At 40.7% G+C, this 13452-nt stretch overlaps 1 long non-coding RNA gene across 1 annotated transcript in view; it reads right to left on the reverse strand.

Annotated features, from left to right (window-relative positions):
* The window catches only part of LOC106541749 (uncharacterized), a 45815-nt gene that overhangs the window by 31749 nt on the left and 614 nt on the right, over nt 1-13452 (reverse strand). The window contains exon 2 of the long non-coding RNA XR_015696921.1: nt 6284-6511. This is a non-coding gene — a long non-coding RNA (uncharacterized LOC106541749). The remainder of the gene's footprint in view (nt 1-6283; nt 6512-13452) is intronic.

Consider the following 13452-nt stretch of genomic DNA (forward strand, 5'->3'; position numbering starts at 1 on the left):
CGGGAGCTGGGGAGCAGGCAGAGCGCCACATGGCTTGGCGCCTTAGGGATACCCCCTAGGTCAGTGAATGGTGCTCTGCCCGGCTGGAGAGAGGATTTGCTGGGAGGCTGCTCGTGAGCATGATTACCTCATGGCTGCTTCGCCCCTGAGGCTTTGCCCAGCTCTTCGGGAGCCCACTCACAAGGGAGCAGCCACCCAGCAACTTCCCCACTCCAGCCAGGCAGAACTCCACTCCCCAACCTAGTGGTATCCTGAAGGCAGCAAGCAACGTGACTGCCTTCCCCCCCTGGCTCCCATGGCTTAGCGCCATTAGGTCGGTGAGCGGTGCTCTGCCTGACCAGAGGGGGCGGGGTTGTCCAGAGGGTTTATTTTTAAGGGTGGGCTTATATTTTTGCCCACGCAAAAAATGTGGCAAGGCATTAGTTTTGGGACAAGTCATATTTTTGGGGAAACATGGTATATATATAACATTTTATCCATCAATTGAAGAGAGATGAGATGCTTGGTTATCCAGCCATCTAATTTTTATTTTATTTATTATATTTATATGCCTTTTATTTTATTTCTTTTTAAGTCTCAAGATTTTTATTAAATTATTCAATACATAATTTATATGCATCTTAGAAAATCCGCCCTTGGTGTTGTATGATTAAAATATAGAATAAACATTTAAGAATAATTTATAAAATTGTTGCAGGGCAAAATGGCAACATTTCCAAATATAACATCTATAAAGACCTCAGGAGACTCTTGTAAACAGTCAACACCATTAGAAAACATTCTTAAGATATTCTATAGTTCCATCTAATAGGGATGTTCAGATCTGTCAATATTCAATCTGAACTCAGTCTGGCAGGCTTAGATTTGGATATGTGCTCAAGCTTTGAAGACAACAGGACTAAATCTGAACAGATTCAAGACTCTTTTTTTTACGGAAATATGCACAAAAATATGTATAGGCTCTAACAGGATGGCATCAAAACACCTGTTATCAAGTTCTTTTGATAGCATTGATTCAGAAAAAGTTAGCTACATAGCTTGAAAGATTTCACAACAACAGATTTAAATATTTTATTGGACCTCTTTTGAGGCAGCGATAGCAAGGATAAGAAAATCACAGCATAGCACAGCAGTCACGAAATTGTTCAACTAAAAATTCATAGAGAAGTTATGCTGAACCCATGCAGAAAAGGGTCTACTAAAACTTCCAAAAACTGTTTTTAAAATAAGCTATACATCTGATATAAACGGGTGAATAATTAATCTGTACTATACATAATAATCTAACTTTAATTACACTACATCAGACTCACTAAAGGAGAACACCTAGTAAGGAAGCAGACAAGGACAAGATAGACTAATAGCAGAAAGAAAACAAGTTCTTTTTAAAGAAGCATTAAATTTAATTAAAGTGAGAATGAAAAGGACTTGAAAGGGGATAAAAAGAAACCCTGAAAGAAAAGAAAACTGGCAGATAGATTTGACACAGAGATAAATAAGGACTATCAGACAAGCAGACTGAGAGCTTAAGGAATGATGAAAGTGTTTGGATTTGGGAAAGATGAAGGATCACACAGAATAGAGCAAACCAGATCAAGAAAAATAAACAGCATAAATCTCTGCCTCTCTTATTCTCTGTTTCCCAAAGTGACCCTTTCTAAACAAATTTTAACAGAAGAATGAGACACAAGCCACAAAATAGCACATTCCAAAATCTCTTCAGACGCAGATGCAGAGATTATGAAACTCACTGGGCAACTATCAGAGCATCTGTCCATGCTAGAAAAATGATCCCCCCAACACTTTCCCTAGATGTTGAAATGGAGTGGGGAGATCATCAAATCCATCTAGAAATCCATCTCTTCCCTTCTCCATCTGACTGAAACTGCTCCTTCAGGAAGGAAAATCATTGAAGAATAGTGGCCTTCTCCCTTAGCCCTCAGAGACAGCTCACAGGGATACCATGACTAATGGTACTGAAAGCTGCTGAGAGATCAGACCAGCCAATCAGTGAGCGGGCTGGAGTCGACTAGACCACATCTAACATCCATTTAAAAGCTCGGCGCCAACAGCCAACATTCCTCTTTTGAAAAGAGTCTTTCTCGTTCCCGAGCAGCTGTTGCATCACGCTTGCTGATCAGGTCCTCCCTTCACTTCGCTTTGCCTTCCAGCAGCTTGCTGCTTCCCTCAGGTAAGCAACTAAGTGTGAGGGGGGGCAGCGGTGGCAGGAGGCTAGTGTATGCCAGCTCTTGGCTTTCACGAGGGAAGTCCTTCAGGCCTTCCCTCGCGAAAGCCATGGGCTGGCGTATGCCGCGTGGCCGAAAGGGGTGCAGCAGCAGCAGCCGGAAGCTAGTGTATACCAGCCTGGGGCTGAAAGGGGGTGGGTGGTGGCGGTGGTGGCAGGAGGCTAGCGTACCCCAGCCTCACAGCTTTTGCGAGGGAAGGTCTTCAGGCTTTCCCTCACGAAAGCCGCGGGCTGGCTTATGCCACGTGGCCGAAAGGGGGTGGGCGGTGGCAGTGGTGGGAGGCTAGCCTACACTAGCCCGCTCCTTTCGCAAGCCATGAGTGGCGTATGCCGCATGGCTGAAAGGGGTGCAGCGGAGATGGCAGCAGGAAGCTAGCATATGCGAGCTATCGTACGTGAGCTGGCATATGCAAGCTGGCATATGCGAGCTGGCATACGCCGCGTGGCCGAAAGGTGGTTTCCTGTTACCCCCCCTCCTCCTTCCAGTCCCCAGCCTCGCCTGGCTGGCTAAGCCTGCCAGGCGGCAGGCCTAGCTGACCTGGTTGTCCCTTGCCCTTCAGTCCAGCTTACCTGCTGCCTCATCGTCTGGCTGCTCCCTGCTGCATCCATTGCATCGGAGAGCTGCTGATTCTACCTGCTGGTAAGTGACTCGTTTTTTTTTTTCTTTTATGCTTTTAATGTTTTTTTAAAGAATATTTTATTTATTGTGTGTAGAATTTTTTAAAATCATTTTATTTAAAAGTATTGAGTATAGAATTTTTTTAATGGTTTATTTTAATTTATTGTGCGTAGAATACTTTTAACTGGTTTTATTTTAATTTATTGTGTGTGGAATACTTTTAACTGATTTTATTTTAAATTATTGTCTGTGGAATACTTCAAAATGGTTTTATTTTAAATTATTGCATGTGGAATACTTTAAAATTGTTTTATTTTAATTGATTGTGCATAGAATATTTTTAAATGGTTTTTAAGAATTTTTTTATTATTTATAGAATATCTTTTTAAAATTATTTTTAGAGAATTTTTATTTATTTATTGTTTATAGAATATGTTTATTACAATAAATGTTATTCCTTTTTGCAAATGTTTTATTTGTGATGCAATATGTGGCTTTTAAGTGTGCAGGTTGGTGCATGTTTTATGTGTCTCAAAGTGGCTGCTTTTCTATGGGCAGGTCAGGTTGGTGCAAGGCAGGTTTGCCAGATTTTGTGTGTTTCTCTGTGATACCTGGTTGTTTAGGTAATTGTGGTTCCTGGTTCTGTGAGTTTCCTGGCACTGTCCTTAATAATTTCCCACAATGCCTTGATGGTTTTTATTCCAGTGGCTTTGTCTTTCCTCTCCTTAGGGTTAGGGAAAAAAACTGGTTTCATCTGCAGTCTTTTGGGGGGAAATTGTTGTTTTTTGGTGTTTTCCTGGCACTGTCATAGTTTGTGTGTGTGGGTGTGTAATGTCCCGCAGTTATCTACACATTAATAATGATCAAGTACTAATTTCCTTATACATTTTAGTGACCTTTCCTTATATAATTGGTGTTTTCTTTCATACTTTTAGATTTCTAATTTCTGTTTCTGTTAGCAATTGATAAAATAAATCTCACGCGAAAAAGTATTTGAAGCCTTCTTGATTTTAATTGTCAATTTATTCATTCATGCACATTCTAATATTTATTCATTTTCATATCTTTTCACTGTTGTGCAAACACAATTCCAGCAGCTGTTGACATGTGTAAAATTAAATATGTATTGTATTTCCTTTGAAATGCCTAACCAAATATTACTGGTTTAAATCCATATCTTGCTTTACCATTGCTTCTAACCATGACACCATTAACTCTTGAATAGCTACTTGGTCTGTCCTAAGAACTGAACCTAATTCATATATTCCTCCTTTTGAACTGAGGGATACATTTCAGAAAAAGAAATCTGTATTGCTCTGTGAATCTACCTATGACATTCACTCTTGATTTAACTTCTTAGATGAAAAACTATATCTTTCCTGTTTGTTGGGGGACATCCTTCCTGAAAAGACTGTACATTGTTGGGTGAAAACAGAGATCCCTTCTGTTACCTGTAGTGTAGTCCTCAGCTTACAACCACAATCGAGTCCAATATTGTTTTATTTCTTCTGCAGTTCGTATTATTTAACAGGATGAAGAGGCAACAGAGTATGACCGCTATGACAGTCATCTTTCCTATGTAAGTAGCTGTTTTATTGCTTTGTGTGCTTGTTTCATCCTTTATATAGTAGTGCAAGCAATCAAAGTCTTCCTTTCTGTATCTCTTTGTGCAGGCCATTCATTGGAGCAAGGTGGTCAGTGGGTGACTTCAACACACAAAAGGACAGTAATCTTCCTTTTCTAGTATTTTGTGTGCTGGTTTCATCCTAATGCAGTGAAACAGTTCATTTCTGTGTCTCTTCTTTGTGCAGGCCATTCATTGGAGTCAGTGATATTGAAGACTGGCAAAGACAGTCATCTTCCTTCTGTAAGTAGCTCTTATTGTTTTGTCTACTTATTTTAATCTTATTTAAGTTTAAGATTATTTAAGATTTAACACAAAATAATAAATTTCCTTTTTTATATCTTTTTGTAGATCATCCATTGGGGCAAAGAATTCAGTGACATCGTCTTCGCCACTCCCACCTGGTCACATGACTGCCAAGCAACTCCCACCCAGTCACACGGCTGGCAAACCACTCCTACAAAGCAGGCCACACCTACAGAAGAGGTTTCAAAAAATTTTGAAACCCATCACTGGATCAGACATAACCAGGAAAGTTACATAAGCCCTATGCAGAGTGTATTGATTATACTCCAGAGATTCTGGAGTGTAAGCAATGCTGTCTCCATGCTAACCCTGAGTCTGAAGCCTGACTAAAATGGGCCAGTAATTTGTTTTCTCCAAGGCCCTCTGAAGCCACGGAGGGCCAATAATTTTCCCCACAACTTTTCTCCAAATGGAAAGTTGGAAATGAATCAAGAATTGTCAGTAATGACCGGGTTGAGCTAGGACTTGTTGAGAAAGGGGCAGACAACCACCTTCCTTCAGAAAACATGGCAATGTATCTTCTTATCAATGACACATTCACCATCTTTCTGACACATTTTCAACAGAATATTGATCCATCTATTGTAGTTGCTTATTATTTTCCAAAATGTACTGTATTTTTTGGCATATAAGATGCACCTTTTCCCCCCAAAAAAGAGGGTGAAAATCTGGATGCAATATTATACATTGAATACAGCATTTTTGGTCTCCCGAAACCACACCCCGCACATCCCATTTTTTGCAAAAACGGAGAGGGAAAAAACGAGTGAAAGGGGGGCAGTTTTTTACAAAAAATGGGGTATTTTGCCCTCCCATGCCCCCAGGAGCACTCTGCAGGGCTTCCAAACTCTCTGCACACTCCATTTTTTGCTCATTTTCACCCTCCCCAGCCCCCAGAAGCACTCTACAGGCCTGTTTTTGCAAAAAATGGATCCTTTTTCACCTCCTAAAACCCCCATGCATTACATTTTTGCCCTCCCTGGCTTCCAGGAGCAGTTTGCAGGCCTCCCAAACTCTCTGCATGCCCCATTTTTCACCAAAAAATGGGTGTGCAAAGCGTTTGGGAGGCCTGTAGAGTGTTCCTAGGGACTGGGGAGGGCAAAAATGAGTGAAAAGGGGCCAGTTTTTCACACACAAAAATGGGACATGCAGAGGGTTTGGGAGACCTGCAGAGTGCTCCTGGTGGGGGGAACATGGAGGGCAAAAACTTCTTTTTAAATTTACCTCTTCAAAATCTTGATGCGTCCTATACTCCGGTGTGTCTTATAGTCCAAAAAGTACAGTATGTTTCTTTGGTTTCAGGCAGGAGTCTTACTAGATCCTTTCTGGAAATGGCCTGAGTTGAAGGAACTCTTATGGCCTAAACTCTAGTCCTTCCTCTTTCTAAGTTCAAAGCCCTTGAAAGATCTGTTCTCCACCAGCAATGTTACAAAATTCATAAGCAATCTGAAAGGGGCAATTCTTACATAATTTTTCAAATGTTGCTGACCTTTCATTTTCTTGAATCACCTGCCCTTCCTTCACACTGATTTCAACTGACAGCTTCCATGCGGAGTCTGGCACAAGCTGTAGATGGAGCAGGAGTCTTCTCTGTTGGATGAGTGGTTGACTACGGTCCCAGATGACTATAATCTTCCTTCATTGCAATAAGGATATGACTACAATGTTTTGACATTTTTAAGCAATATTGCTGCTTTTCCTGGACCTACTTCTTAATCTGTGGGAGATAAATGAACAGAATTAGAAAAATCATTGGTGCTCATGAAGATGTAATTACCAGCAATACATCAGATGATTTTCTTTTGTGTATTTATAAAAGAATAGAGAAGGAGTTATGCAATCCTCATAGTAGTTAATCCATTCTCTCAAAATGGCAAAAGAAAAATCAAGAAAGTGAAATCATAATGTTGGCCTCTAACTATTAGGAGAAAAATGCGGGGGAAATGATTATTCAAATGACTGGTTTTTCAAAAACCACATGGGGGTCAAGCGTCACATGACATTTCGTGACATTTTTCCCAGTCGGGAGCTGGGATGGGCGTGGCCTGCATATGATGCATCCGGCCCAAGGGCTGCCAGCAAATAACACAATCTTCCCCAACCATCAGAAGTGCCAAAACTACAGAACACAGATTTCTCAGTCACTGTCTATAGTAGCTGGGAATTCTGGACAATGTTGCCCAAACATAGCAGCCGTCTGACTGACTCGGGAAGGATCCTTTGGTTATTGTAACAGACGGTTTCACATAAGTGGATATTGATATACTTTTTAAAAAAAAAAATGGCTAACGACAAATGCAAAGCTGAAATGCCTAATTCCATTTACTAATGTTTAAGTAAGGGCTTAAATGAGATATTACCAGGAACATGGAGCTGCAGCTTTTATGTGCACTGCACGTAACATTATGTTATCTGGGAAATAGCTTAAAGAGGCACAGAATGGCAGCATTTTTTTAAGTTTCAGAAAGCTTTGCTGCATTGTCCCTTTTCAAGTCAGAACCAGTGACTGCTTCTCTCATGTGACCCTCTCCCGTGGGGACAGTGTTTCTCAAGCTCAGCAACGGTAAGCTAAGTGGACTTCAGCTCCCAAAATTCCCCAGCCACCCAGGGAATTCTAGGAGTTCACCCAGCTTAAAGTTGCTGAAGTTGAAAAACATAGCATTAAACACATCTTCAGCTGAAATTCTGTTCTGAGCTTTCTCAGTTCTGGAACTGAAATTGCTGCCTTTGTTGTAGAAGCAGTGGTGGGCTGCTGCCTGGTCAGACCAGTTTGGGAGAACCGGTAGTTGTGATTGCTGGCTGGGCCCTCCCCACTACCTCTGTGCTATCCTTTCCATATATAACTAACTTTCTGGCTCGTTCCCTCGCCCACGCAGCCCAACTGAGTTCCATGTGCATCTGCTGTACTCACCGGAGCTGCCTGAGTAGATTAGCTGCATGTTTGAAGCTGCTTTTCAGCCCCAAAGAGGGGTGTTCAAGCAAAGCAAGCCAGCGAGTGATGCAAGCTTGCGCGCATGCACACACTCACAAGCAGTGAATTGGTTCTTAACGTAAGTGTAACCCACCTCTGTGTAGAAGTACCATGTTTTATAGATTTCTCTTACCAAGCCTTATAATTACCTTATCAGCACCAGATGGCAACAGCTTTTCTGGTCCAACCTTGTAAACACATCCTGGTTTCAAGTCATTTATGGCTTTTACAGGTAACATTTAGCTTGGAAGTGAATGTTTGGTTCAGGAAGTCAATGAAAGTTGTGTGGCAGAGGAATCACATCTCCTATCTCCAGCCCTAAATATAGTTTCAATTATTACTCTACCTGCTGCATTTCTTTTCCAATTGCAACTTCCAAATTCTTTTCAAAGACGTGGCACGACAAAACCGCGCTCCACTAAAGCGCGCCCGATTAAACCGCGTGGCTGACGTCCTCAGCAGGGCAACAACCGCGGAGAAAAAAGGGCGCTTTAAATAGCACTTTGAAAGCAAGCCGATTCACGTTAAGGTAAGGGTTAGGTTTAGGGTTAGGTTTAGGGTTACGTTAAGGGTTAGGGTTAGGTTTAGGGTTAGGTTAGGGTTAGAGCCGAGGTGGCGCAGTGGTTAAATGCAGCACTGCAGGCTACTTCAGCTGACTGCAGTTCTGCAGTTCGGCTGTTCAAATCTCACCGGCTCAGGGTTGACTCAGCCTTCCATCCTTCCGAGGTGGGTAAAGTGAGGACCCGGATTGTTGTTGGGGGCAATATGCTGACTCTGTAAACCGCTTAGAGAGGCCTATGAAGCGGTATATAAGTCTAACTGCTATTGCTATTGCTATAAGGTTAAGCGTTAGGATTAGGTATAGGGTTAGGTTAAGGGTTAGTGTTAGGTTTAGCGTTAGGTTAAGGGTTAGGTTTAGGGTTAGGTTAAGGGTTAGCTTTAGGGTTAGGTTTAGGATTAGGTTTAGGGGGTTAGGTTTAGGTTTAGGTGTTAATTTTAGCTTTAGCGTTCGCAGCATGCTTTTTTCGTCATGCTGTGATGACGTCAGCTCCGCGGTTTCATCGAGCACGCTTTAGTCGAATGCGGTTTTGTGGTGGAACCTTCAAAGATAGGGTTGTTTTCCATCTGCATGCAGGCCAGCTGATTTTTCGTCCTTCCAGAGGGCCGGGTGAGGCTGTTTTCGCCCTCCTCAGGCTTCAGGAAAGTCTCCAGAGGCTGGGGAGGACAAAAAACGTGCCCAACGGGCCAACTGGAAGTTTGTTCCTGAACTTCTGGTTGGCCCATTGGGGCCATTTTTCACCCTCCCTAGGCTTCAGGAAAGCCTCCAGAGGCTGGAGAGGATGAAAAACAGGCCAATCAGAAGTTGGGAACACAATTTTGGCATGCCGTAAGAAAAAGGCTCACCATCACTGACCTAGAAGATACAGTAAGTACACACAATGTTTTATTGTGGCACACACCTTCATCAACAATAGGCAATAGTTTTGGATTAGCTCCACCCTTTGAGACCCTTGCAAGTTGATGAGTGACATAAATACAGCTTCAATACTACCTTAAAACAATAAAAAATTTCTAACTCTGTAAAGTGGCATACAACCTTTTCCTCCCCCCACCCCACCCCCAAGTTATTGTGCTGGCTCGAATTAGGTGTTGCCTCAGCTTGGTTGCTGTTCTTCTGGTTGCTACCAAGCTCCAGGCCAAGCTCTAAGTGAGGCTCCAGGTAGGAATCACACCACAATGGGCAGCTTGCTGCAGCTTGTACTTCTGATAATTAACTGTCAGCAGCTCACTTGTTCTCCTGTAATAGTTCCCAGACACCACATAAATTCCCAGACACCACTTCCAAAATCCTTGTCTGCTTGCTCTCTTCTTCTTTTCTTCTATACACACACTTTGGCATGCTCAGCACCACAGTTTATTGTGAGGACACTAGAAATGAATGGATTTTATTCTCAGGGTTTACAGTCGTTTAGGAAACAGCAGGAATTGAGGGAGCTTTGCTGAGCCGAGGCTTGAGGAAGTAGGGATGGGAAGCATTTCTACCTGGCTGCAGCTGCTTTTCCCAAAGGAAGACAGTATCCTACATTCCTTCACAAGCATGTCCTAGCAATCTGGGTGCAATGCACAGGAAAGAATGCAGTTGGGATGCTGGACAAAAGCATTTCTGGTTGGAGCTACTGCCTGAGAATCTAAGAGCAGTTCTTGGTCAAGGAACATCTTACTGCTCCAGTCTAGGCTAGAACCATGGAAGTCAGCTCCTCAGTGCTGTAAGTAATAAATGGGAGGGGACATCATAACTCAGTGTCTTCCTAAGGAGCCCATCAGCATATTCATATTTTCACTGCAGGAGTCCTTTGATAGAGGCAAAAAGTAGAACACATAATTTAATGACAATCCATTCACTCTGGGAGCAATGTTTCTTTGGCAAATCATAGATAATGTAATCTAAAGTTTATTTTAACGTTAAACTATTGAAATATAATATATGTTGACACTCACAGGTAAATATTGGCAATGTAAGATAAATGCCACAATTTCCTGAAAACTGCAATATATATTAATAAATCATGGTGTTATTGGTGTTTCATTTGTATCTGTCTTATTTAATGATAGAACATATATTGAGGGAAATAACAAGTTAATCTCCATTTGTCAGAATTTAAATATCAGGGTAATGGTTTTGCCTAACTTGCTGGGCTTTAAGTGACTCAGTTAAGCATGTCATAAAAATACAGCCACTAAGCCAAATCTAAACAAGCCATGTTATGACTTAGCACAAGTGAAATAATCACTGTTTGCATTGGGACAGATGATGGATGCTTATTTGGGAAACTAATATAACCGAGACTAGGAGAGATGATATTTATAGCTTTATTGTCTGTAAATATTAATTAATTTCAAGGGAGGTCAATATCGGACAAATGGATACTGCAGAGATCTTCCCCATAAAAGCTTATAGATTCCATATTAAGAATCATCTGAAAAAAGAAAGGGAACAATGAATACTGGGAATGAGTTTCATAGGAGAATGCTGAAAGTTGTCCAAGGATACCTCATTCTACATGTTAAGTCAAAATGAAGTTTGTTCAGTTTTGACATAACATGTTGTATAAACCAGTCATTCCAGGTTCTACAATGCAACCATAGTTTAAGCCACTCAGCATGTTGTATGAACTAGTCAACTTTGATTTATTCAGGAATCCATATTTCAAGAAACCACGACTTATCTGTAAGCTCTGAATGAAACTCAAGCGAGTAGTCTGGGAAGTGTGGTGGAAAATAAGATATATCCTTGCAAGCTTGAAATCTGTCTAATCCTAGTCTAATAAGCCTTTGCTCTAAACTCATCTGTCAGACTTTGAAATATGGCTTCTTGAAAACTCCACCTATCAATGGTGTTAATGCATCAGTTTAAAAAATGGCAATTGGAAATTTGCATTTTTTTAAAGAAATACATTCTGAGATTTGATCTACCTTGGTGATTTAATTAAAGATTTGATGAATGCATTTCCATATTCTCTCTCTCTCTCTCTCTCTCTCCCTCTCCCTCTCCCCCCCCCTCTCTCCCTCCCTCCCCCTCCCTCTCTCCTCTCCCCTTTCTCTCCACGTACATTGTTCCAAATAGCTAAACTAATATTTATTATTCCCATAAAAAATTGGTTTCATAAGACAAGGCCTATTCTTTTTTTAATAATAATAAAGTCAACACTGTGTATATAAACACAGGAAATTGAGCTTCTGTTCTGCTTATGATTGGCCCTTCATTAAAACATGTTTAAATGATTGATTAAAAATAGTCAAGAAGAGGCAAAATAAGAACATATTTCTTGCAGATTAAGACTCAACCTGATTAGTAACGGATATGGCCAGTTAATTCTACATTATTGTTGGTCTGTACTCTATAACCTCATTTATCCAAGTGGCCAGAGGAAACCTCTTATAACATTTGATTAGCCAAAGCTTGTTTACACAGTTACTCACCCTATGATAAGAACAAGCCTACCTTTGGATTTATTTTCTGAACTATAATCAAGGAAGGGCATATCGGTTTATGCATACATCAGGATGAGGGAAAAGAATAGATCATCCTCCCCAATCTAACACCCTCTGGACGTGTTAGATTTCAGCTCCATAATGTTCAGCCAGCTTGGTTGCAGAAAGCTGAAATAGATGGTCTTGTTACAGATTGCTGGCTAGAGGATTAATTTTTAAGAATCTTTACTTATGGGGAAATGTTCCTGCAAATAGAAAAACAGCACAGGACAAAATAGACAATGTTGTGTTAAGTTTTATCTTGTCTTGTCCTTCATTGTAAAGGAGATCATGTAAAGTCATTAAACATTAACTCTGATTCTGTTGTATTGTATTATATCACATAGCCCTAACTTTTAGTCAAAATGACTGGGAATGGTAAGAGTTATAGTCCAAAACATCCAGAAGGCTTCAGAGTAGTTTTGATTTGATCCCAAAAGATTCATCTTCCCATTCTTAGAATAGTAAGAGGAAGAATTGATTCAGGCAATCAATTCAAAACATGAAAATGTGGGTCAGTGAGATGCTGTCTCATGACTGGCATGTTGACCAGGATTTCCTATAATCTAGAGGTCAAGGCTGCTTCCACACAGTTTCTTATTGAAATTCATTTTAAAATCATTGTCATTCAACAGGGAAGGAGAATTTTGTTTCATTAAAAACTGTGTGAGCTCACATGAAGATCCGTGTAATTCCCACAATATTGTGCCTTCCATTGCCTATTGTACCTCCTGATCTCTGCTGCTTATTTCTCTAGGAGATCCTTGTGGGAAGGAAATACAATTTGGATTGCTTGCTTTGGAGTTGCCCAGGCATGTTAGCACTGCCTGTTCTTGACTCCTGTGTGATATTATTTTTATTTTTAAACAATGGTGGGGACAAGTAGACACTTTACAGAAATAGTATCTTTTCTTATCCCATTGTTGAAGCACAAAAGCAACTTTTCACAACACTTCTAGATTGTTGTTGTTTTTATATCCACTAAGTACTCTTTCTACTTAGGAAATGTCTAGTCTGCCAAAGAGAAGCCAGATGGTACGTGAGAAGATCCAACTTGAAGCACAGAAGAAATTGGTTTATGGGAAATGGCCTATTTCATCAGCTGCCATGGCTAAGTATATGGACTTTGAACCTTGTAATCCAAACTTCATGGGTAGCATTTCTGCCATATAGACCAATGTAGCATAATGATTATATCTTAAATTAAACCTTGATTAATCTCAGTCCAAATCATGGCTACACTATATTATGTCCTTTTAACTATGCTCCTGTTGCTATTTACTTAAGTACCCAACCTTGTAGGAGTCTAAGAATAAAATGAAGAGAAAGAAAATGACCTATACTTCCCAGCTTTGATATAAATCTTTGATATGTCTTGGCTTATTAATTGCTTTTGTACATCTTAAACAGACTGAGAAAGACATTTAAGAACTGAAGACCAACATGCCCAGATTACGTCTTTTCCATTGTTGTTCTTTCAAAGTACAAATCTCTTGAACAATATTATTATTGTACACAACAAACAGTGGGGCTTCCTTCAGCCAGGAATCAACATTGACTCAAAGACACAAGTCAGCCAAGTAAACAATGCCAAAACCATTCGCTAACATGGTGTCCTCTAGGTGCAAGTTGCAACTCTTATCACTTCCTCATGT

Source organism: Thamnophis sirtalis, unplaced genomic scaffold (genome assembly GCF_051295495.1).
Source record: "Thamnophis sirtalis isolate CommonGarterSnake01/CBP01778 unplaced genomic scaffold, rThaSir2_p1.2 scaffold_6, whole genome shotgun sequence".
In the NCBI taxonomy this organism is placed as follows: Eukaryota; Metazoa; Chordata; class Lepidosauria; order Squamata; family Natricidae; genus Thamnophis; species Thamnophis sirtalis.